The following is a 25,402-nucleotide window of genomic DNA, read 5'->3' as shown; positions in this document are numbered from 1 at the left end:
CTAAGATTTTCCTTAACTTCTGTTTCTGTCATAAATAAGACTTTATGTGTAAGTATAGTCGGTGTCCGGGTTTGAAGGTGAAATGCCCCACTTGGTCCTCAGTGATGGCAATGTTTTAGGGGGTGGAGCCTAGTTGGAGGAAGTGAGATACTGGGGTAGGGTGGGGCCTTAGGTTTTTATGCTATAGCCCCACTTCCTGTCCTCACCCTGAAAATCGACCGTCTCTTTCCCACTTCCCCTCTCCTCCCCTCCTCCTTCCCTTCCTGGTCTGTGGAAGTGGGAGGAGTCCCAGCAGCAGCCCCTACCATGAAGCTGCCTATCTTCTGTCACCATGAACATCCACCCCTCAAACAGTAATCCAAAATCAACATTTGTGCTTTGAAATTACTTCTGGTCAAATATTTGGTCAGAGTGTCAACTTGACACGAGCTGGAGTTATCACAGAGAAAGGAACTTGCTTGCCTGAAGAAAGTGCCTCTATGAGATCCAGCTCTATAAGGCATTTTCTCAATTAGTGATCAAGGGCCCAGTGTGGGTGGTGCCATCCCTGGGCTGGTAGTGTTGGGTTCTATAAGAAAGCAAGCTGAGCAAGCCAGAGAAAGCAAGGCAGCAAGCAGCATCCCTCCATGGTCTCTGCATCAGCTCCTGCCTCCAGGTTTCTGCCCTGTGTGAGTTCCTATACTGATTTCCTTTGGTGACGAACAGCAGTGTGGAAACATAAGGTGAGTAAACCCTTTCCTCCCCAGTTTGCTTCTTGGTCATGATGTTTTGTGCAGGAATAGAAACCATGACTAAGACAGTAGCCAAAGCTGGGCATTGTGGGTTAATGCACAGGGCCCTTGCTTCTAAAGCATTCTCTATGTCAAACCATCAGTCTATCCTCCCTCACCCCACCCCCTGACCCCACCCCATGCCGCTTAGTAGGACCAACAGCATCTAACTCTTCCAGCCTTTACAGGTTTCTTATAGGCAGCTGTTAGCACATCCATCCCTTAGTCCATTTGATCCCCTGGCTGGATAGGCAGAGGTTGAGCATAATACACAATGCTTTGTGAACTCGTATTTGTGCTGAAATGCTCCTTAGCTTCTTAAGATAGACTTTCAGACACTGGCGTGTAAACAAGAGGGCTTTGTGCTGTTGTTTTGATCTTTGTTTCCCCCTCTTCTCTTTGGTGGAAAGAGAAATTTGGTGGAATTTGGGAGCTATTGTTACTAGAGTTTCTGTCCAGACTGCGTATTTCCTGGCTCTTGTGTAATGCTCAAAGAACGGACAAAACATACAGAAATAGCCAAGTAGCAAGGGATTTTTGTTAAAGAGCGAAATGAAGTTACTGAGCAGATGAACTGCAAGAGAGCATCGGTCTACTTGAGCTAGTTGAAGAGCGGCTGTTGCTGTGTGGAGTCTCCAGTTATGGGGTCCGGCAGAAGGAGGGTTGGTTGCTGTAGGTGAAGTATGAATGGCTTTCCATTTTGATTGACAGGCTTGGGTGATGCAAGCTTTTTTTTTTTTTTTTTTTTTTTTTGGTTTTTCGAGACAGGGTTTCTCTGTATAGCCCTGGCTGTCCTGGCACTCACTTTGTAGACCAGGCTGGCCTCGAACTCAGAAATCCACCTGCCTCTGCCTCCCGAGTGCTGGGATTAAAGGTGTGCGCCACCATGCCCGGCATGATGCAAGCTTTTATTCACTGCTGTTGTCCTTTCCCATAATGCATCTGACTTTCATCATTCTTACACATAATTGTGTATAGGCATCAAAAGCTACCTGTGTACATGTTGATGGACAGTGTCATCAACTTGACACAAGTTAGAATCACTTAGAAGATGGGCTCTGGGCATGCTTGGGAGGTTGCCTCAGTGGCTATGGTTTAATTGAGGTGGGAAGACCTGTCAGAGTTTGGACAATTCCTTAGGTGGGGGATCCTGGACTGTATAGGATGGAGAATGGAGACCGAGCTAACAGCTAGCATGCTCTCTGTGTTACCATCTATTTCTTATTGCAGATGTGGTGTGACTAGCCACTCCTGCGTGGTCATTCTCCTTCAGGCACGGCAGCACCCATGAACTGTGAGCCAAAATGAGCCCTGTCCCCTTCCGTTGGTATTGTCAGAATATTTTATCACAGCAACAGGAAAGAAACCTAAGCACACCCCAAACAGGCTCAGACCGGATCATCCTGTTTTGCTTGGTTTGGGATACATTTGGACCCCGAGGGGGAGTTATGAGAGGTTGCAGTGGGGGAGAGTTGTGAGGCATCGTTTGGAGCCAGGTGTGCGCACAGCTCTGTGCAGGTCTAAGGGTCCCAGGTTGCTAAGAGCTTTATTAGTGAGGGTGTGTGCACAGCTCAAGCTGAGTGCAGTCTGGGTTGCTAGGCCCCTCTTACGCCTGCCTCATACTTTCTTTTACTTTTACAGATGGTAGCTAATTCATACTAGCGAGATAAAAATATGGTCCAGCTTGAGCGATGGAGAGAAAAAAAAGGTACAAAGCCATTACAGATTGTTTTAAATGGCAAATGTAGTGGAGACCTAGTTCTGTTATTCTTAATCAAATATTAATGAGACAATTTTACTTTTAAAATAAAGTAATGAGGAGGTGCGGATGTAGCTTAGTTGGTAAAGTGTCTGCATTCACAAAGGAGGTCTGGGTTCGGTCTCTAGTACTCTGACAGCTGGGTGTGGTGGCTCAGACCTGCAACCCCAGTACATGGGAGGTAGGTAGAGGCAGGCAGATCAGAAGCCCATCTTCAGGTACAAAGCAAACATGAGGTCATCCTGGAATACATAAGGCCCTGTATCAAACAAAACAAAAAGCCAACTACCAACCAACCAACAAAACAAATAAACAACCCCCCCAATTCCAAATAAACTAACAATCAAATGAACACTTAGAAACAGAAAAATGCTAGACAAATAGACATTTAAGAATACTGCCATTAAAAAAAAAATTACCACTAGCTATTTAGAGAACTCTGAGGAACTCAAAACACACATTTGCAAAACCCGAGCCAATGAGAAACTTATCAGTTATCCAAAGGAAATGGGATATTTCCCTTTCTGAAAAATCTAAGCACTGTGCATAAAAGATGGATCAGTTGGACTAATTTTCTATTACTATAGTGAAATATCAGAGGTTACATAACATAAAGAAAAGAGGTTTATTTTAGCTCATACTTCTGACTCTAGGTCAGGGACCTACATCAGATCGGGGTCTTCTTGCCGTCACAGGCATCAGATGGGGACAGAGGGAAATGTAAGCAAATAGGTCCCTTGTCCCTTCTGGCTTCTCTTTTCTTATAAAGCAACTAATATTCAACCATGATGGCTCACAATGGTGTCCTCACCTGACAATGACCAAACCAGCCCTAAAAGGCTCCATTACTAAATACTCTGTGTTCTTTTACCCACAAATACCTCACAGTGGGGATTCTATTATCACTTGGGACATTCATTGATGTAGCAAAAAGGATACCTTCTAGGCAAGTATGAGCCATCAAAAATGACCCCAGGGGAGATGCTTCAACAGAACAATCACTATGGTGTAATCTAAGTATTCCTTTTTCTTTTTTCTTTTTTTTAACAGCCTTTTATTTTCTTTGTGAATCTCGTGAGCCCCAATCCTACTCATTTCCCCCTCCCTTTGTATCTGCCCTCCACCTTTGCAACCCCCCCCCCAACACACACACACACAAACAGAGGGAAGAAACAATCTCATCGTGGAAGCTGTAGTGTATTCCACAGTGTTCCCTTCTGTCCACACTTCTTTGCTTGCACATGTTCACTGCAATGACTCACTGATCAGGTTCCAGGCCTCTGGCTTCTGCTACTCTATCAATACTGGAACCTCACTGGGACTCCTCTCGGATCTCCTGTCGTTGCCCTGTGTCATGGAGATTCTGATCTGCAGGACTGGTCCCTTCACTCACTCTAGCAGTTCATCACTGTGGTAGATGAACTTGGGATGGGCCAACTCAAAGTGCTGCATCTGGGCCTGAGAGGTATCCCAGCTCATCGGCCCGCTGGCTCTCCAGTTCCCATGCCCGTGGGGCCAGTTTACCCACACCCACTGGAATCAGAGCCAGCTCTACCCTGCTGCCCAGGTGAGGGGCAGGGCCCACGTTCCTGAGTGTTGCAGCCAGGGAGGGACATGGCCAGTTCTCCAACTCATGACCTTGGAGCCAGCTTTCCAGTCTGCCATAGATGATGGGTGATAACGGTGGGGAAAGGCATCTCTCCCTTGCCCACACTGCCATACAGCAAACAAGAGACAAAGCTGGCCCTCCCACCAGCTCTCTCAGGGCCAGCTTACCTACAACCTTCACATTCAGGGTCAGCTCTGCTGTGCTGCCCAAGCAGGTGTTGCAGCCTGTGACGGGCAGGGACAGCTCTCCTAATCTTATGACCCCCAGGGCCAGGTCTTCTACCTGCCACAGGTGCTGAGGCGTAAGGGGGGAGGAGGGTATCTTTCACTATCTACAGGGCCACTCTCTTCAGTACTGCAGCTTAGGGGCAGAAGGGTGGGGTCAACTCTCCTGCTCTCATGCCTCTAGGGCCCATTCTCCCACGATGCCCAGGTGACCTGTGGGGCCAGTTCTGCACAACCCTTAAACATCAACGTGTCCCTTGGTGGTAGCCCAGACCAGGGACATCCACCTGGCTAAGGTCGTAGTAGACCCCTGTTGCTGCAGGGCCATGACCTAGATGTGGCCCCTGTGTCAGCACAGGCCAGGACCCCACCGTGTTCCCAGGTGGCATCACTGGCCACTCACATCTCCAGTCCTGCCTCTCTTCATTGTGCCCACATCCTTTGATTCTCTTTCTTTACCATTGCTCCACCACTTGCTCCTCCAGTTGGTGCCCGAGGGTCTCTCAGTGTCTGGGGTTGTTTTAGGAGTGGTCTCAGGAGTGCTGTGCCCCACTTATACGTTATGGGTCATCTCAAGCATGCCCCCTCCTCCCAGGCCTGCACAATGCCAGACTGGTGTTCATCTCAGACTAGCTCTCTGTCTGGGCCCTGTGGCGCCGGTCTGGTGGTCACCTTGGGCTTGCTCCTTGCCTGGTTCACCTTAGTCTGTCTTGGACTCACTCAGACCCGGGGGTCCCAGGCAGGATTCTTCTAGTCTCTGGCCTGCTTTCCGTCCTGGGAGCCGTCCAAGCCTGCCTGGTGCCAGACTGGTGGTGGTCTCAGACTTACTTTTTTCAAGGAATATTAAGCTACTAATCATTCAGACATTTATAGGTCAGAACACTGTGCACAGACATAACCTCTCTTCTTTGCCACCTACTGCCTCGCGTGTGACACAGCAGCCACCTCTGTAATGCCTCTAGGGGCCAGAAGAGGGCGTCAGATTCTCTGATACTGGAGTTTCAGATGGTTGTGAGTCACCATGTGGGTGCTGGGTCATCTCTCCAGTCTCAAGGTATCCTAGGAAAACTTCTAGGCCTTAAATTTTGAATAGCTGAAGGCAACGCAGTCTTAAGTGAGCAGTTAACCTCCGAGCTGTTGAAGAACACTGGGAAGAGCCCAAAGCCCTTACTCGTTTTGTAAATGTGGAACAGCAACAAAGTCTGCCGTAAACCTTAAAGGGAAAAGCACAGGCTTTTTGTTAGGCCTCAATTGTTAGGATAAATGTCCCAGGTGCCTATTAACATATCAAAGCTGACACAAGTCAAAAGGCTCTCAGCATTGCAAATTCCTGTTACAGGAGTTTGGGTTCCTGACAGCCCTTCCCTTCCCTCCCCTCCCCCTCCCCTAAATCTCTCCGGCCTCTGAGCTTCCTGTCCCTTCCCTTCCCTTCCCCCAACTTCTGATTCCTATACAGTAACTCGGCCATTTTTCTCTTTTCCTCCTGGTTTCCATGCACTCTCATGGCCTCCTGGCTCCGGGTCCCCTCTCCTGGCCTCTCCTAGCTTCTTTCTCTCTGTCCCCGCCCCCTTCTCCCTTCCACCACCCCTCCCCCGCCCTGGTTCAGTCTGGATCCTTTCAGTTGCCTCTGGGTGTGCACTCTCTCTGTTTCTGTGTCTCTCTTGTCTATCTCTGTCGCTGACTTTCTTTCTCATCTACAATAATACAATAATATCTGATAGGCTAATTCTCTGCTGTCAGTGAAATTAGCCTATTCAAACCAGATTAGATTATAAGAAAAGCAGGTTTATTAGGAAGCTGCTCTAAGGTAGGCGAGTTCACTGCTGGTGTCAAGGACCAAGGCCAGGGAAGTCGCCTTGGAGAAAGGGGATAGAAGAGGAAGACAAAGAGATATGCTTGCGCAGATAAAGAAGAGGAGGAGGGGAGAGGGAGAGAGTAAAAGACGCCCCTCCTCCCCACAGTGGAGATCATTGAAGAAGGAGAAGATCTTTTCTTGTCCGAACTGCTTTATTCATGGCAGATGAGGATGCATACATCTTACTCAGGGTGAACCAGGAATTAAATACCTTTTGTAGGAAGGGATGCCCTGGAAGGAGCTTGTTGGCAACACTCGAGGCCTATCTAGACATCTCATTAGCATGGAGAACTCTAGGTTTTTATGCTATGTTACCTGTTGTCATGGTCCTCTTAGTGGAGTGTTGTGGTCACACGTTCCAGGACAGGCAGTCTGGCCAGGAGCTGATTCTAACGCTTACCGCTCTCAATTATGAGATTGACCAGGAGTTTTGAATCTGCTTTGACCTTACCAGTTCTCTCTAGTGGTTCCACTTGCCCCACATACCTCAGTCCCTTGACCTGGGGTCTGAAACCAAACATGAAGGATGTTGGACACTTAACAAAATAACGTTCATTAGCTATTTTATTTCTTCTTTTGAAAACCTTCTTTTTACTTTCATCACACATATTTTTTTGGTTGGGTTGTTTGTTTCTTTTATGCTTAGTTACTTTAGTTCTTTGTGTATTCTAAGTACTAATCCTCTCTTCATATATACAGAAAGGATTTTTTCCAGTCTAGTAAGTAGGCAGCAGCCTTTGCTATATATAAGCTTTTCAGTTTTGTGAGGTCCTATTTGTCGGCTGTTGGTCCAAAGGCAGGCGAGCAGCTTGGACTTACTTTGTATAGTGTTCCACACTGAGCTACAGTCCAGTAGAGTGTGTAGAGTCTTTAATAAGTTTATTCCTGGTTAAAAACAAACACATTTTTATAAGCCTGAGAGTGAAAGAAAAATGAATTTTAAAAAGGAACAAGGCAGGGAGCTGGAGAGATGGCTCAGCGGTTAAGAACACTGGATGCTCTCCCAGAGATCCTGAGTTCAATTCCCGGCAGCCACATGGTGGCTCACAACCATCTGTAATGCGACTGAAAGACCCACAATATGAGGACTTTCCCACGTTATGACTCAGGAGAGGCGATACCCCAAATTACTCACTAGAAACGGTCTTGATGCAAACCACAAGAGGACTTTTATTCCAAGAGTGCTCTGGGGCCCACAGTCATACACCACACAGGGGTAGAGGACCGTGGCACCCCGAGAAGCTGGGTAAGGGGGTATTTAAAGGAAGAAACCACAACTCAAGGGGGAGGGGAGGGCATTGTTGGAAAACACCAAAAATACCAGTTAAGAGTCAAGAGGAGGTCACAAGTCACAAGGAAAAATACCTGATAATTGTATGGTTATTTCTCAAGACAGTTTCTACGAGCCTCTAACAATAGCACATTTGCATAGTGGGTTCCAGCAACAGCCAGGGTGGTTCTTTTTGAACAAACACTCCCTGAACCCAGGAAGCGGGTGGGTGGAGGAATGTCGCTATCTGTTTTATGATTAGCATACCTTGGAGCATTGAGTCACAAAGGTCACATTCTCAAGCCTGGGCCTAAAGGCCTAGATTTTTTTGTTTTTATGTTATACTTTTTCAGGACCTGATGCCTTATTCTGGTGTGTGTGAAGACATGATAGTGTACCCATATACTTAAATTAAATAAAATCTTTTTTTAAAAAATGAACAAGGTAGCATGGTGTGCTTCTTGTTACTGTAGTGTGGTGTCTGTGAACTTAGAAGCATAAGAGAGGACTGCAAAGGGGATGGGAGTGGGAAAGAGAGAGAGAGAGAGAGAGAGAGAGAGAGAGAGAGAGAGAGAGAGAGCCCTTCTCAGGAGAGGAGCATCCTGGGACCAGATATGGCTTTAAGAATGGGAGACAGTGGTGGGCAGATCTCTGTGAGTTCAAGGCCTGCCAAGGATACATACATATGGTGACCTTGTCTAAGAAAACAAACAAAGGTGGTGGTGGGGTGCATGTGTTGCGGGGGCGTTGAATGACAGAAATATGGACTATTAGATGTCAGTTTGTATAAATTCAAAGTCTAGTTCTTTTGAACAAGGCACTATTTAAATTTCCAGAATTGAGCTGGGCATGGTAGTGCACACCTTTAATCCCAGCACTCGGGAGGCAGAGGCAGGCGGATTTCTGAGTACGAGACCAGCCTGGTCTACAAAGTGAGTTCCAGGACAGCCAGGGCTATACAGAGAAACCCTGTCTCAAAAAAAAAAAAAATTCTAGAATTGGTTGGTCTTGGAAATGTGTGGCAGGACAGAGAACTGTTGAGACTGCTGGTGGCTCCCATGGCCTGGCTCTCTCTGTCCTCCTGATGGGGCATCCTTCCCAACAACAAGGCCTTTTTAGTCTACAGTGGTCAGAGTTCCTTCTTCTAGCATGGAATGCTAACCTATCACCCAGTCTCAAAACATGTATGCTGTTGGACACAGGAGCAGGTGTCTGTCAGCAATGGCTAACAGCACCAAGTGTGCGTTTCCACAGAGAACACTCACCATGGTCTGGAGAAGACAGCCCATCTCTGCTCAGGAACCACCTCCTTTTTCACAGACGAGGGGGACAACGAGCCAGCTGTGTGAGGACGTGCTGAGTGTCCTGCCTTATGACTGCAAGGACAGCCTCTGGTACCACACATGGCTCGCTCATGTGGTCTTTAATGGTCTTAAACAGGAAACAACATCTTCCTCTCTGGGGACCATCTGTGTGAGCCGATAGGAAGGCTAATGTGCACTAATCAAAGTGGAAATGGGTTGCATGGAGCCATGCTGGTCTCTCACTACACCCATCTGGAATGGAGGGACCACATATATATCATCAGGACCCAGGGCTTGAGGCCTGGCTTGCTCACAGTGTGACCTGGTCCTCAGTATCACAAAGTGTGGCCCTTGGTCCTGAATGTAAATTTGAGCTCGCAGATGGGCTTGCTTTGATCTGCTCTCAATTGGCTGTGATGAGCAGAGGAAGTGGGGTGCCTCTTGCTCCAATCCACAGTCTCAGCTTCCTTTCACAGATCACACCTGAGCCTCAGAGGATTGGCCTGGCCCACAGGGCAGTCAGCTGCAGCTGCAGAGGCTGCTGTCTCTTTACTCAGCCTAGCCTGCCTTCCACAGATGACCTCCGCCCTCCACAAGGTCAGGGATCCATCAGATCAGCATGATCTGCTGACCCAGCAAACGCTCACTCGCTCCCTCACATCCTTTGATCACACCCCAAGGTTTCTTTCACTTTTATAATCTTCATGACTCTGAAATTTGGTCTGACTGTCAGTCCAAGGATGTATTCCCTATCTGTGTTGCTTCAAAGCCTGGGCATTCTAAGCTAATGTGGGTGTAGTAAGCTCTAGCAGCCTGCTTTTCTTTCTTTCCTCCATTAGCTTGTAGCAGGCAATCCTTGGTTACCATGGAGATTCACATCCCTTAATGATATACTGCGCAGGGGAAAGAGGTGGGAATGATGGTAGGTAGGAGAGCCTTCTCTTTCTCTCTGTCGCCCAGATGCTCCTCAGTGCCATAAAGGACTAGATCAGGCTGCCAGTCAATCTTTCCAGATACACCAGCTTGAGAGCGACTGTCAAGATTTAAATTCCTGCTGAGAGTCCCAGTGCACATGTGGGAACCCCAAGAAAGGCTATTTTCAACCTGCGAAAGTGTTCTACACCAGGTCCTCATGGGGCTTAATTAAATGAATGCCTTCTCACTGGTAAGGGTTTTCATTTCTAAGTTCTCCCACCTCAAATGAGCATCCTTTGTGCAAAGCTGCCCTGCTTTAAAGCTACCCTGCTTTCACAAACTCAATGCAAGCCATCTGTGCTTGCTCTCTCCCTCTTGATACAGACCCACCATACTCAGTGCTTGGACCCTGGTGGCACAGAGGGTCATGCAAGGAAATCCAAGGCTAGTTGTCCTTCTGGAGGAGCTTGAAGCTCTGAGATGGAGAACCCATGCAGTCCTGGGTCCAGACCCTTTCCATCCAGGGTTTGCTCCCTGGAATTTGTCCTGGAGTGTAAAGGTGGACCTACACAGACCACCCTGCTCATAAACTTCCGAAGACCTTGATCCTCAGTGTACTTATTATTGATTTTGACAGGGGTTATAGTCCAGGTTGGTCTCTAATTCATCTTTTTGTCCTTAAGTGCTGGGATTATAGGTTTGTGACAATCCATACCTAGCAGTTTTATTATTTATTTGTGTATATATGTGGCATGTGTTTTTGTGTGTATGTGTGTGTGCACACACATGAACATAGGCTGATTGTGACCCCTTGAGGGGTCAAATGACCCGTTCACAGCAGCTGCCTAGGACCATCAGCATAGCAGATGCTTACATCATGATTCACAGCAGAAGCGAAATAACAGTTAAGAAGTAGCAATGAAAGAAAGTTTATGGTTGTGGGTCACCATGACACGAGGAGCCATCTTAAGGGGTGGCATTGATAGGAAGACTGAGAACCAGGGGCCTAGGCCGGGGACCGTCATCAGGTGTGCTTCTTGGTCACTTTCTACCTTATTTATGTTTTAAAGATTTACTTATTTTTATTTTATGTATATGAGTGTTTGGCAAACTTGCATGTGTGTACATGTGCACCATGTGCATGCCTGATGTTCTCAAATGCCAGAAAAGGGCTCCAGTCCCCTGGAACTAAAGTTTTGGATGGTTCTGAACCACACCTTGTAGGTGCTGGGATCCAACTCCCAGTCCTCTGCAAGAACAGCCAGTGGTCTTAACTACGGAGCTGCCTGTCCAGGCCCCTCCCCTCTCTTGGACTGGAGCATAGGGATTTGGCTAGATGAGCTGTACAGTGGGTTCCAGGAGTCTGCCTGGCTCTACAGCTCCCTCACCCAACCCCAGCCCTGGGCTTGTAAGCGTGGGCTACTGAACTGGCTTCTCTCTGTGTGCTAGGGACTTAAGCTCAGGTCTTCATGCTTTCATGGCAAGCACGTTACTCACTGTCCCACAGCAATGGGGTCCAGCGTGAACTCATGGTAGGTGATAAGTTATTTCTCCGCCGGTGAAATGAGCCAGTTCAAACCAAATTAGAATATATATGGGTTTATTTGGGAAACTGCTCTTGAGTGAGTTCACTGGTCCCAAGGAGCAAGGCTAGGGAAGTGCCATAGGCAGGGAGACATGAAGTCATGACCAAACATGTAGCAGGGAACTGGAGACAGCTGAACATGCAGAACCAAGTTAATGCACTAGAGCCCACCATGTAACAGTCTTTTCTCTTCCCTTCCAAATCCCCACATTGTTAAAATTCAATTGAAGGAAGTAACTGATGTGTGTGTGTGTAAAGTTAATAGAATCTAGGTGGGCAGAGGTGTGCAGTATAACACCATAACATCTCTCTATATTTAGAATTTTAATCCTAAATATTGGAAAGTGATTAAATAACTAAAGCCAAGTGCACATATGGGCAAAGTCCACAGTCAAGACTTACTTGACCATTCAGTGAATATTGAATCATTTGAAAGCATATAAACACCTGGAGACTTCACATAAAAATCAGAATTTTTGCCAGGTATGGTGATGCATGCCTGCAATCCTAGCACTCAAGAAGGGAGAGATAGGAAGATTGCAAATCTGAGATGATCTTGGCATGTGTAGTGATACTCTATCTAAAAAATAAAACAAGGGGGCTGGTGAGATGGCTCAGTGGGTAAGAGCACCCGACTGCTCTTCCGAAGGTCCAGAGTTCAAATCCCAGCAACCACATGGTGGCTCACAACCATCCGTAACGATATCTGATGCCCTCTTCTGGTGTGTCTGAAGACAGCTACAGTGTACTTACATGTAATAAATAAATAAATCTTTAAAAAAACAAACAAACAAAATAAAACAACAACAACAACCCCAAATATCAGGGCAGGAGAGATGGTTCAGCAGTTAAGAGCACTAGTTACTCAGTTCCCAGCACCCACATGGTGGTTCACAACATCTGTAACACCGGTGCCGGGGGTCTAACACTTTCTTCTGACCTTCTTGGGCACCAAGCACATGTGTAGTGTACAGAATGAAGGTCAAACACACACACACACACAGACACACACACACACACAGACACACACACACACACAGACACACACACACACAAAACATAATATATAAATCTAATTTAAATGGGTGTGTGTGGGGAGGGGGGGCTGGAGATGTGGCTATGAGGTTAAGAGCACTGGCTGCTCTTCCAGAGATCCTGAGTTCAGTTCCCAGCAACCCCATGGTGGTTCATTAACATCTGTAATGAGATCTGCTGCCCTCTCCTGGCCTGGAGGCATACATGCAGGCAGAACACTATTCATAATAAATAAATCTTTTAAAAAATAAAAAGAAATATTGCATATATGTGTATATATGTGTGGTAAGTAAAAATTTAGAATCTGGATTTCCAATTTTTGTAGATAAATTGGGAGACCAGCTAGCCCTGAAGTCTTGCATGGTAGCCATCAGCTGCTAAGTGGCGGCCATCTCTTCACTGAATCCTATTCTTTTCATAGATATTAATACCACGTTTTTGTTACTTGAATGAACCAGCTTCTTGGTTGGTGAAGCTGAGCTGACACAAACTGAAAAAGAGGGAAAGTCATGAAAAGGGCCGCTGAAGTCTGTCAGGGTGACGTGCGCACACATCCTGTCACATACAAGTAATCTTATATATTAGCCTTTGCTTTGTACAGTTGAGGGCCAAAGCCAAAGCCACAGGCTCCTCCTTCTGGTCCCAGCCTAGGATGCTGCTTGGCACCACACCACCGGGTTAGTGAGCTGAGCGATTCACAAACATCCCTGGGCATGCCTAGATCTAAGAGGGGAAAAAGTTGGGGCCATCGGAGCCGGGTTGCATTTAATTAGAACATCTGCCTCCATCGGTGTCCTAAGACCAGATCTCCCATCAAATCATCAGCACTCTTTATAAAGCTTCGCTGTTACCTGCGGGGCAGAAAGAGCCCCGCTGAACTCAGATGTCGTAGAGCCTAAACTTGATCTGCACGTATCACGATGGGAAAACAATCTCTTTTGTTTTTCTTCTTGGCATAAAGGGGGTTTGTAGGCTCAAATCCCTTCTCAGAGAGAAATAGGTGCTTGCCACGGGGTTTAATGTTTCCAAAAATTGGCACCCACCCCCCCCTTGTACTTATGCTTTTTACCTAGCAGAGATCTGCATTCTCTGGCATACGTGTATGCCTCTGAGATCCGCTCCTAACCTCAGGGTTAGCAGGTCCTAGGGTAGAAGCTACATTTATCCAGTTCTAGCAGTGCATCATGGGTACTGAAAGGAGTTGTCTTTACTGAAGCCTGTGGTGAGGGCAGACTTCATGTCTCTTACTTTTCTTCTAGTGTTTTGTTTTTTTTTTTTATCAGCTTGGAACACAATCCGTATGTCCTTCCATGGCCAGCTAGTCCTCACAAGACCGGATCCTTCTTTATCGTTCAGCCCCATTCCTCTTCCCTTCCCACGCTTCAGCCACACAGGCGTCTTTGCATTTCTGAATCACCCAAGCCTGTCTGTGTCAGGTGCAGCCACACTGGCTTGCCTGGTTCCTCCGCCTTGGCCGTTCTTGCCCGGGTCTCAGCTTTTGCACTCAGGTTTCAGAACACATGGCAGCTCCTCAGAGGCCCTTTCTGATCACCACGCTCTCTTCTGTACACCCAGGTACAGTAGGAAGTTATTTTAATTCACTGTTATTTACACATATTCTTATTTACTTGTTTAATATCTCTTCCACTTCAGTGCTAACTCCACAGAAGCAGAAACTGTGTCCCCTGTTCACCACAGAGGTCCCCAGACCTAGCACAAATACATAACCCATGAAAGCAAGAGAAACCCAACAAGTAGGCCATTGACATTCTCCTGAACGCTGTGTGCGTATGTGTGTGTGTGTGTGTGAGTGTGTAGGGGAGGTGTCCCATTTACGCATGCTTAATAGTCCTCTAGTTTGAGTCTGCCTTCAAGAATAGCATTTGTTGATTCCATAAACGTAGATGTCAATATTAAAACAAAGCTGGAGGAAAAGGACGGTTTGGATTTGACAACTCAGCAATTTCCTTAACCATTTGTTTTAAAGAGCTGTAATGACAAACATGGCAAGGTTGCCCCCTAGTGTTCAGATGTATAGTTGTAGGTGTGACACCCACAGTAATACCTTTACAAAAATGGTGTGTCTATAGAAAGGCAAACTTCTACAACTTTCTATAGAGAGACTGAATATGCCACGGAACAACCCCCTACACACACACACACACACACACACACACACACACACACACACACACACACACACACAGACACACAGCATCACTTCACAGGGATTCTTTCAAATCTAGTCTTTCTGCCAAGAGTTGAGATACTGTCATTGTCAGCTATTAAAGAAACCCAAGCCAACCGGGAGACTTCTAGCTCAGACAAACCATCTTAAGTTGCACTGGCCCCCTCCCCCATCAAGGTACTCTGCTTCTAATGTTAATGAAAGTGGGGCTAAGGAAGGTGGTGACCTACCACATCCTGGATGGGGACCTTCCCTCGGGGCTTCAGATGAGATTGGTGTGTCCAGGGGGGTTGGACCACAGAGTGCCCTCAAAAATTAAGAACACCCCAAAGCATTCAGACTGGAAGAAGTTGAGCCAAGCACAACACTTACAAGACAGTGTCTTGGTGGGTAGGCCTGGTGTTTTTCATTTCTGTGCCGCACTGAAGACTGGCAAGACAAAGGAAGGCCTGAAAATGAGCTGAAGGAGGAAACAGCTTCATAAAGAGCCTGGGTTAGTTATTGGCTCCTAAGATAACCCTCAGGAAGCAGGGTTCTTTGAAATGATAGAATACGCATGGTTTGTTGAGCTGGAGAAATAACCATGGCAACCAAGTTATCCTCCTCTTATAGTTTCTCTTTCCTTGAGTTCAAAGGCTGGTGGGTCGTAGGCCATGACAGACGAGCCAGCATGATTCACATCTGCAGCTGACTGTTGACTGCTTCCTGAGCATGAGAACGAAGCAATGCCCCCTACCTTAGAAGACATACCAAAGATCTTTTATGCCAACCGTCTATTTATCTTCTATATGTGAATACACTGTTCTATGTTTACGATATGATGTGTTTTCTTTTGGTGGCAGAGTCTAACTCTAGTTCAGGCGGTCCTGGAACTCACTATGTAGCCTAGGCCAGCCTCAGCCTCCGGGCTCGAAATAAACTTAAGGAAGACAGGCTTTATTCTGACTCTTGGTTCAATGGCCGGTCGTGGTGGGAAGGCTTCCTAGTTTACCTCAACTTGACTCTTACTCAGAAGAGGGAATCTCCATAGAGGAATTGCCTGCATCATGTTGGCCTGCAGCCTTGTCTGTCTGTGGGGCATTTTCTTGATTGTTAATTGCGGGTGATGCTCTCGCTGGACTGCTGGGCCTGAGCTGTCAGCTGAGACTGGCAGCTGAGTCACGTTCCCTGAGGTGTTCTACTCCAGTTCCTCCCTCAGCTTCTCTCTGAAATGGACTGTAACCTGTGGGTCACATAAGCCCTTTCCTCTCCCAGGTTGACTTTGGTTGATGTTTATCACAGCAACAGAAAAAGCTGAACAGTGGGCAGCAGGAAGCAAGCTGGCAGGAGCTTGAAGAAGCTGGTCAGGGCATCCCACAGTCAGGAAGCCAGGAGCAATGGATGCACTCCACCCTCGGCTCCCTTTCTACAGCCCAGGATCCCACACAAGAATGGTGCCACTCAGAGTGAGTGGAGCTTCCCACCCCAGGTAACACACTCAATGCCTCTCCACAGGCATGCCCAGGGGCCATCTTGCAGGTGATTCTAGATTCTATCAAGTCACATGTCTTACCTCATCCTGCATCTTGCCTCAGCCCTTGATTCTGACTTAGCAAAACTCCACATGAATCTGTCTCAGCTGACGTCACTCTGCCAATCAGCCCAAATCCTCAGAAGCAACAGGAAGCTGCAGCACACCATAAGTTTTTGGTGCCTTCTTCTCTGTGGAGTCCAGACTAACGGAGCTCAATTATGCACTGTAAGGGGGACATACGTATCATTAGTGAAGGGTCTTTTATCACCTGTTTGCCCCAGCAGAACACCATGCAACACAATGGACTTTCCAAAGGGCCTGTAAGTTTTTATTCCAAGTCCCAATTGCATGTTTGCCTATATAAGAGTTGCCTTGGTCATGGTGTCTCTTCACACCAATAAGAGCCTAAGACAAGTTCTCACCATGGATTACTGGCCAGATTTACAGTACAAGGCATATGTCTTCTCCTGTACACAGAGCCTGTAAATCCAATCAGAAAGTGTTTGGTTTCAACCTCCCCATAAAATCTGTGCCACTATTGCCCTCGTCGGTCTGTCTTGCCAGGCTGGTCCTTATCTCGGCTCTTAGTGTTCACAGCTGAGTAAGAAAGTTAGTGACTTTTCTTCCCTCACCAGAAAATAGCACATGGAAACTATGAAGCTATGGAAATTAACCAGCAGGGAGAAAGCTACATCAGTATCAGATACCAAAGTGGTATCCTTGGTAGTTAGGTCTTATCATCAAGTTCTGGTGGGCAACTGAGAATGGTGTCAGTAGCCTGTATTGCTTTGGGGGGTCGCGGGAGCCCATCTGACTAGCATCCCAAGGGGATGTATCCTGCATCTGACACTGAGCATTTTATTTAGTAACCGACAGCTTCTGGGAGGAGCGTCATCCTTTGTGTAACTCCATTTAAGCTCTTTTATATGAATATATATGTATTTATTCATATATATACATATATATATGTATGTGCATGACATTTATAAAACAGCAGCTCTTCATAGGGCTTTCAAAAAGCGTCCTCAGTGTTAGCTATCCCTCCTCTATCCCCTCCTCTGCCCTGCCTGCCATCCTTCTCCCCACTTAAAACCTCTTCCCATTTCCCTTTCATATCACCTGTGTTCTACTGCCCCCTTAAGATCCACCCCCACCTCGTAAGCAGATGGTACAATTATTAGCTTCTTTAAAATTTTAGGTTAACATACAACGTAATTAATTTAGTTATGTTATTTCATATATATACATGTGTATTAGGTAGGGGTTTCTTGCTGTGAAAGACACTGTGACCAAGGCAAGTCTTATAAAGGAAAACATTTAATTGGGGCTGGCTTACAGTTTCAGAGGTTTAGTGGTCTGTTATACTCATGGCAGGAAGCATGGCAGCTTTCAGGCAGACATGGTGCTGGAGGATCCAAGAGTTCTACATCCTGATCCAAAGGCAGCCAGGAGACTGGATTTCACAGTAGTCAGAGCTTGAGCATAGGAGACTTTCAAAGCCCTGCCTACACAGTGTTGCATTTCCTCCACCAAGGCCACGCCTCCTAATAGTACCATTGCCTGTGGACAAGCATTGAAACACATGGATTTATGGGGCCAAACCTGTGCAAACCACCACAAATACGCCGTTATACTTTGCTTTAATTTGTTCCTTTCATCCACGGCCCTCTGCTGTGTTCTATGTTCTCTCTGGTTGATGAGAGACCAGACCAACTCCATCTGGGGTTCAGGCTCCATCTTAGAAAACCTGACCTAAGATTGAACTCGAGTTAGCCAACAAACCTGGACACCTAACACTAGTTTCCAGGTTACCCCCTAACAAACCTGGGCACCCAGCACTAGTTTCCAGGTTACCCCCTAACAAGCCTGCACCTCCAAGTCACTCCCTGACAACCACCAATCAGGAGGAAAGCAGAAGTTAAGTTTATGGTTTGGCTCCCAGCACCAGCCAATTATGTTAAAGGGCAACAAAATTCCATAATAGCCCACCAATCAGATGTGTGCCAGTCTAGAAACCCCCTTACTTGTTGCTCACTTACTTGTTGTTTGCCTGCCCTGCTGTGTCAGGGTTGGCAGTGAGTCCAAGCTTGAGCTTGAATAAAAAGACCCTAGTGCAATTGCACGGAAGTCAGCTCCTTGGTGGTCTTTTGGGGTTTGCGAAAGACACCACAGTTGGTTCCCTGTTTTCCTCCAGACAGTCCCCCCTTCTGCTGTCATATCCGATGTATCTCATTACTCTTGCCCCCTTAAAGTGTCTGTCTTCTCTTCCTCATGTCCCCTTTCTAGTTTCATGACATATCTATGCACGCGTGCACACACACATACACACAGACAGAGACACAGAGACACAGAGAGAGAGAGAGAGACAGACAGACACCTAGGTTCTGCTTACAAAAGAAAACACACAGTATTTATCTGAGCCTGGCTTGTTTTGTTTAACACAAAGATTTCCAATTCCATGCATTTTCCTGAAAAATAATGATTTATTTTTTTCTGTACAGTCACAAAAAACCCCTCCATCAGTAATGAATAACGTGTTGCTCAATCGGTATCTAGACTAGTCCCATTTCTTAGCGATTGTGAGTTGTGTGGTGATACATACGGACATGCAGGTATTTCTGTAACATGTTGGCTTATAGACCTTCGGGTACATATCCAGGAGTGGTATAGCTGGGTCATGAATTAATTATACCTTTAGCTTTTTGAAGACCCTCCATACAATGATTTCCATAGACTCCACACACTTGCATGCCCACCAACAGTGAAGGAGGGCTCCTCTGGCCCCACAGCCTCACCAGCATTTGCGCTGTTGATAATAGGGATTCTAATTGGGGAGAAATGGAATTTCAAAGCAGTTCTAATCTGCCTTTCCCTGATGGTTAAGGACCACTTTCTCAGGAACACTTTTCAAGTGTACATTTGGTCACTTATATTCTTCTAAACATCTATTCTATTTGCTGGCCCCATTTACTCCATGGCTATTTGGGTTTTTGATAAGCAATTTTTGTAGTTCTCTCTATATTTTAGCTATTCATCTCTTGTCTGGCAATGGCTTTTCCGTTCAATACAGCATGTCTTCATGGTGTGCTGCAGCTTAAGTTTATGGATTCCCACTCGTCTATTATTGGAATCAGTTCCTACACTGCCGGAGTCCTTTCCAGAAAATCTTTGCATACGTCTTTATCTTGGGTCTCACTATGTAGTCCTGGCTCATCTGGGGCTTGCCACGCAGATCAAGCTGACCTTAAACTCAATGGAGATCTGCCTGCTCTGCCTCCTGAGTGCTGGGATTAAAGGTGTGGGCTGCCATCCTGACTTTATTTTTGAATTGATTTTTGTGAGTGAAGAGAGATGTGGATTTACTTTCATTCTTCCACAGGTAAAGAGAGAGCATTTCCAGGACTAGCTGTTAAAATCTCTGTCCTTTCCCGTATATGTTTTTGGCACTTTTATAAAAAGCATAGCTAGGGAGCTGGAGAGATGGCTTAGCAGTTAAGAGCATAGCATCGAGGAACATTCGTTCTTTTGACGGAGGACCCAGATTCACTTCCTAGCACTTGCATGGTGGGTAACCACATATGAGAGCTCTAGGTTAGGAAAAGATTTTGCCTTAAAGAAGGAATGTCAAATAAAAACCACCTTAAGGAGCAGAGAGAAAGATGCAAAAAGAGGGAAGAAAGTGCTTTTTTTTTTTTTGAAACAAGGAGTCCCACATATAAACATGCAGTGGGTACCACATTACACAGTTGACATATGGTGGCTAATCACAGCCTAGAGAGGCAGAGGGGCTAACCCAGACAGACACACGGTCAGATATGTCGGGTAAATTTGAAACCTGGAAGTGGGGCAATGGGATCCTTCATCTGATGCAGGGGAGATAGTAAAAAAGCTATGTGGGACACTGCTTCCTGACTTACGGTGGTCGGTCCGAGTTCTAGGCTCGATGTCTGTGTGGGTCAAAGTTCACCTGACCCACATTGCAGAAATCGAGGCCCACAAGTGCTGTTTAACAAAGCCCTTGTTAATCTTAGAGAGAAGAAACGAAGACAAGGTATTTTCCTGATCCTGAAAGACTTTTGAAACAGGGTGTTTTTCGTTTGGCCTTTCCATATGATGGGTGACTTCCAGTAAGGAAAAGTAGGTTAGTATGCATATCCTATGCATGTGATTTTTGATAACTCCCATTGAAAAGTTTTCTATATGTTTTACTCTCCAGAGGAACACACATACATGTACATATAATCTCTTGGCTTTGCCACCCTTAGTCATCTCTGGGGGACATGGTGGCTCAGGCCATTCCTCCTGATCATGAAGTCTGGAAGTCAGACAGTAATCTCACTCAGGTTTGAGTGTGAGGGTCTCACAACTGCAGTTTTCTTATTGCTCTGAGGCTGTGCTAAGTCAGGAAGGGGGTGAGAATGCTGCCTGGCACCTCTGCTTATTTTTAACAGAACAGAATTTAATTAAATCTAATTCATGCTCTGGATTTATTCTTTTGAAGCTTTCATGGTTGCAGGCTCATGGCAGACAATCTCTTCACTGTATTTTGAAGACTTGATGTATCTGAATGTCAGGGAGTGGGTGGAAGTTTGGGAGGAAGCAACATCTGGCTCAGCTGCTGCTTTAAACGCGTGTTTATTTAACAAATCCTCAGAGTGGCTGCTATCGTGCTGGGCACTGTTCCAAGTGCTTCACAAACATCAATTAAGTTAGCATTTATAGCAATCTGGGCCAACTTATTTAGGAGCCCACAAAAAGTTTTAATTCTCTTTCAGAAATCACAAGAAAAATAATTGAATGTAATTATCATAATAGATAAGCAATCCTGGTTCCAGCCAGATTGTGTCTTTGTACGAATGCAGTTATAAAGGACAATTTGAAATATTTTATGGAGAAAGAGACTGGCAAAGGCCAGAGTATCTAGGGCCCATGCCTGTTGTAACGCAGAAACTCTACTGGGATCTTTATTTTATGGAGGAGAAAATTGAAACACAGCTAAGCAACTTGGTGAATTTCACACAACTAGAGATCGCCAGAGCTGGACTCAAGTCTAGGCAGTCTGTTCCTACTGTTCTCAGAATACCTTGCTACTCTACAAGAATATGCTCATAATAGTGTTTGTGTGCACGCGCGCGTGTGTGTGTATGTGTGTGTGTGTATGTGAGAGAGAGAATGTGTGTGAGTGTGTGTGAATGGTGAATGTGAGTGTGTTTGTGTATGTGTGTGTGAGAGAGAGAATGTGTGTGAGCGTGTGTATGTGAATGTGACTGTGTGAATGGTGAATATGAGCATTGTGTGTTTGTGTGTGTGCTTATGTGTGTATTTGTATGTGTAAAAGAGTATGTGTGTGAGTGTGTGAGAGAGAGTATGTGTGCGAGTGTCTGTGCTTTCTAGATAGCTACTCTAATGTCAGAGTAAGACTGTCTGCTTTCCTGCTTTTTGTGTTGCTGCGGCTGCTAATGGCCTAACACAGGCTAGAGTTATCTGGGAAGAAGGAAGCACAAATGAGATTGTTGCTTGTGGGCAAGTCTATGGGGCATCTTATTGACTAATGATTGATGTGAGCAGGCCCAGTGCATAGTGGGTAGTGCCTCTCCTGGTAGCACGGTCCTCGATACTGTAAGAGGACAGGTGGGGTAAGTCGTGAAGAGTAAGCCATAGGCAGCGTTCCTCTATAGCTTTGCTTCATCCTGCCTGACTTTTCTCCCTGGTGGAATGGGGACCTGAGGGCTGTAGGGCGAATTAACCCCTTCCTCCCCAACTTGCTTTTGGTCAGTGTTCTATCACAGCCATAGACACCCTGAGACACAGTCCATGCTTAATATGCATGGCCTTGCCTGATTCTTCAGATTATCCTGAACTAATCTAACGCTTTCATTACAACACAATGTCTCTGTCTATAACTAACCTTCAAGGACTGGCTTTGTTTGGTTTTAATGTCCCTAACACCGTCCTAAAATTTCTACACCTACAAACTCACTGAATTTGCACAATGGTTTGAGACAGACTTTATATATAAGGAAGCCAACATTCAATAAGGTTATTTAACTCCTTGCCAAGTTCACCTAGCCATGGTAGCATCACCTTTAGGCACTTTAGCCTCAAAAGCTGCCTCTTTCAAGCAGGGCATATGGCAGTGGCTTCATGCTGTGCCATCAAGACAGTCTGGGAAGCTGATTTCTACTCAGTGTCCTTAGGATGACATGCTACCTCAAGTTCTGCATAAGCTTTTCACAACGTCTGTCTTTTTCCCCTCTCTGGTCAAACAGCTCACAACTTAGCTGTGGGTTGTTTCCAATATTCAACTTTACTCATTTGATAAATTATTTGCTACTTCCAAATCACCTCAACTGTAAAAAATTTCCACCCTTTTAGAACTGTGTGTCAAATATCATGAATATACTCTGGGTGGTGGGGGCCCCTATTGTTAGTCTTTTTTGATTGTTATCATTTGGCCTTGGGAAGGTAATTTTGTATGCTTTCAGGATTGGTAGATAATTACTTCAAAGCTACAAAGAATGACTTGATACCACAACCGATCAAGAGGCTTCATGGAATTAGCTTCCCTGGGTACTATAGTACCTTCAACAGTGTTTATTGAACGGCATAGTCAGGGTTCTCTCAAGGGACAGAACCAAGAGAACAGAGTCAAAGGACAGGTACTAGATTGGCTTACATAATGTTATTCTGGGTAATTCAACAATGATTGTACCCTGGAGAGGCTGAGAACCCAGTGCCTGGGGTGTATGAGGCTAGATGCCCCAGCAGATTCAAACTGTTGCAGAAATCCAGGAGGGTTTTTAGAGAGCCACTCATCTTCAGTCTACACTGGAAGTCCAAACAATCTAGGTTCTGACATCAGCAAGGGACAGCCTAATAGTAATAGGGCAAATGACCTCACCAGCAGGTCCGCAATGACATAAGTACAATAAGACAGTGATAGAGGCCAGGAGCCTGCTGAGCACCAGTTCCCCCTCCAGAGGGCAGTGACTCAGGGAGCGTTGGTGGTGGTGGTGTGTGTGTGTGTGTGTCTGTGTCTGTGTATGTGTGTGCACGAGTGGCTGGGGGAAGTGGAGGTGGTGGTGTATGTGTGTGTGTTGTATGTGTGTGTGTCTGTGTGTGTGTGTGTGTGTCTGTGTGTGTGTATGCGCGAGTGGCTGGGGGAAGCGGAGGTGGTGGTGGAGGTGGAGGTGTGTATGTGTGTGTGTTGTATGTGTATGGGCAAAACTTGGTTTTGTAAAGTAAAAGTTGCTTACTGTTAACAACATTTACCTTTCTTGGTTCCTCGTTATTCTGGGGCCAGCAGCCAATGAAATTCCGGTGATTAACACCTGTTGCTTAACAGAGCATGGGGGGACCTAGGTAAGAGATTTATTGCTAGTCTCCCTTCTCTGGCAAGCTAGCCAGGAGCTCCTCAATGGGCAGGCTTGTTAACTCTTTGTGAACCAGAGGAAAGAAGGAAAGAAAAGGAACCACACAGACACACCCGGTGAAGAGGAAAATGGTGACATTCACACATTGGGATGGATAGGGAAGAGTCCCCCAAGCCACCCACTTTATTTTTTCTTCTGGCCTTTTTATACCTTCTTAGACAAAAGTTCTTTAGAAACTTACCTCATAGATAAAATTTACACAAAATAGGGAGTTTCAGAAAGGTATCAATAACAAGTTCAAAGCAACTGTCTTCATGTAGCCTTGTCTTATAGTGCACACCTGTGGCTTTATCTTTGGACTTGAATGTTTTCCTTGACACAATCAGTCCTAAGCCTATTTATCTTTTTACTGTAATTATGAAAACTTATTGTATTTTTTTTATTATTATGCAGCCTTTACTTACTATTCTGAGGAGCGGGCACATTCTATTCTTGATTCTGACTTTATTACATCTTTTTAGCAAAACAACCAAAATCTTCTGTCTTAGTTAGGGTTTTACAGCTGTGTGTGAACAGACACCATGACTACCGCAAGTCTTGTAAGGACAACATTAATTGGGCCTGGCTTACAGGTTCAGAGGTTCAGTTCATTATCATCAAGGAAGGAGCGTGGCAGCCTCCAGGCAGGCATGGTACAGGAGGAGCTGAGAGTTCTACATCTTCATCTGAAGGCCGCTAAGAGAAGACTGGCTTCCAGGCAGCTAGAACAAAGGTCTTAAAGCCCATGCCCACAGCGACACACCTACTCCCGCAGGGCCACACCTCCTATTAGTGCCACTTGATGGGCAGAACACATAAAAACCATCACACACAGTCTCTTAAAACTCTCTTCCTAAGATTATTTGAATCAAATCAGGAATTCTATAAAATCATTAATTCATCTAAACAGCATTAATTCATGAAAAATTCATCTTTATGTTGATCTGCAGGAAATCTGACCAATAGGGTGGGGTAATGCCCAGGAATCATGAGACTATGTAACAGTGACAGGAAAGGCACATCAATTGCAGGGTGCGACCCTGAGATGAAGTCTCTTGAGACCTTGCCTCTCAGAACTCACCCGTGGCTCCAACAGATAGCTATATCAATGGTAGCAATAACAGGGCTGTTAATACTTCATAGAAGAGTAGAGGGGGGCTCATTAAGTCTTTATGTGAGATTCCAGCCCTCCCTTCCCTCCTGCCCCAAACCTATGATCTTGAGGATTGATAGAGTTTATAGGCGGTGGGAGATTAGCTGAAGGCAGAACTTCTTTCTGCGGCTTTGGGGAAATCACGCCGAAGAGGGAGTTTTTGGTTATACAGCTATTTGGGGTCATCCTCTCCCCTGTAAGCAACCCCTTTCACTCCTGTTCTGTGAATGAGATGGGTTCACTAAGCAGGGCTTGGATGGAGCAATACTGTGGTCTACTGCTGCTGTCTCACCTAGGGTCATCGATGTTTGCTCACGTCTCCTCAGGAAAATAATCCATTAACTTTGAAAACATTATGCTAGAGGAATGAAGCCAGACACCACAGCCACATACTGTATAATTGTATTCATATGAACTATCCAGCGTGGGCAGCTCTGTGGGGATTAGTGGACAGCGGTATCTGGGAAAGACAAGACTGGGGCTTGCTTGGATGTGGGATCTGGGGGAGTTGTACAAGTGTTCTGGAACTAGTGCCGTGCAACTACTTTATAATCATGCTACTGACCCTGGAGTTACAGACTGTAAAAGAGTGAATTCTATCATTTGTGAGTAAAGAAGAGACTAGGCTGCACTCGGCGTGCCTCAGTGCAAGGAGTTCTGGTCTGTAGAAGTGACCCCGTGAAAAGAAGAATTAAAGGTAGAAACAAAAAGTGACACGGAATGAGCATCTTCTAGACATCGTGCTGAGGACATGCAGTGATTTATCGTCTGTGCCCTGCGGGATCTAGAGAGCCTAATAAGGATGGATCA

The 25,402-nt window shown here is 45.8% G+C and overlaps 1 non-coding gene across 1 annotated transcript; it reads right to left on the bottom strand.

The window, feature by feature from the left end:
* Positions 1 to 5,201: 5,201 nt before the first annotated feature.
* LOC115029909 (small nucleolar RNA SNORA17) lies at positions 5,202 to 5,331 on the bottom strand. The gene has a single exon (XR_003835485.1). It is a non-coding gene; the product is annotated as a small nucleolar RNA SNORA17 (small nucleolar RNA).
* Positions 5,332 to 25,402: the final 20,071 nt, after the last annotated feature.

Source organism: Mus caroli, unplaced genomic scaffold (assembly GCF_978045245.1).
Source record: "Mus caroli unplaced genomic scaffold, Mus_caroli_1 scaffold_19, whole genome shotgun sequence".
Lineage (NCBI taxonomy): Eukaryota > Metazoa > Chordata > Mammalia > Rodentia > Muridae > Mus > Mus caroli.
Note: the sequence above shows the minus strand (reverse complement) of the source record. Positions and strands in the feature narration are given on the sequence as shown.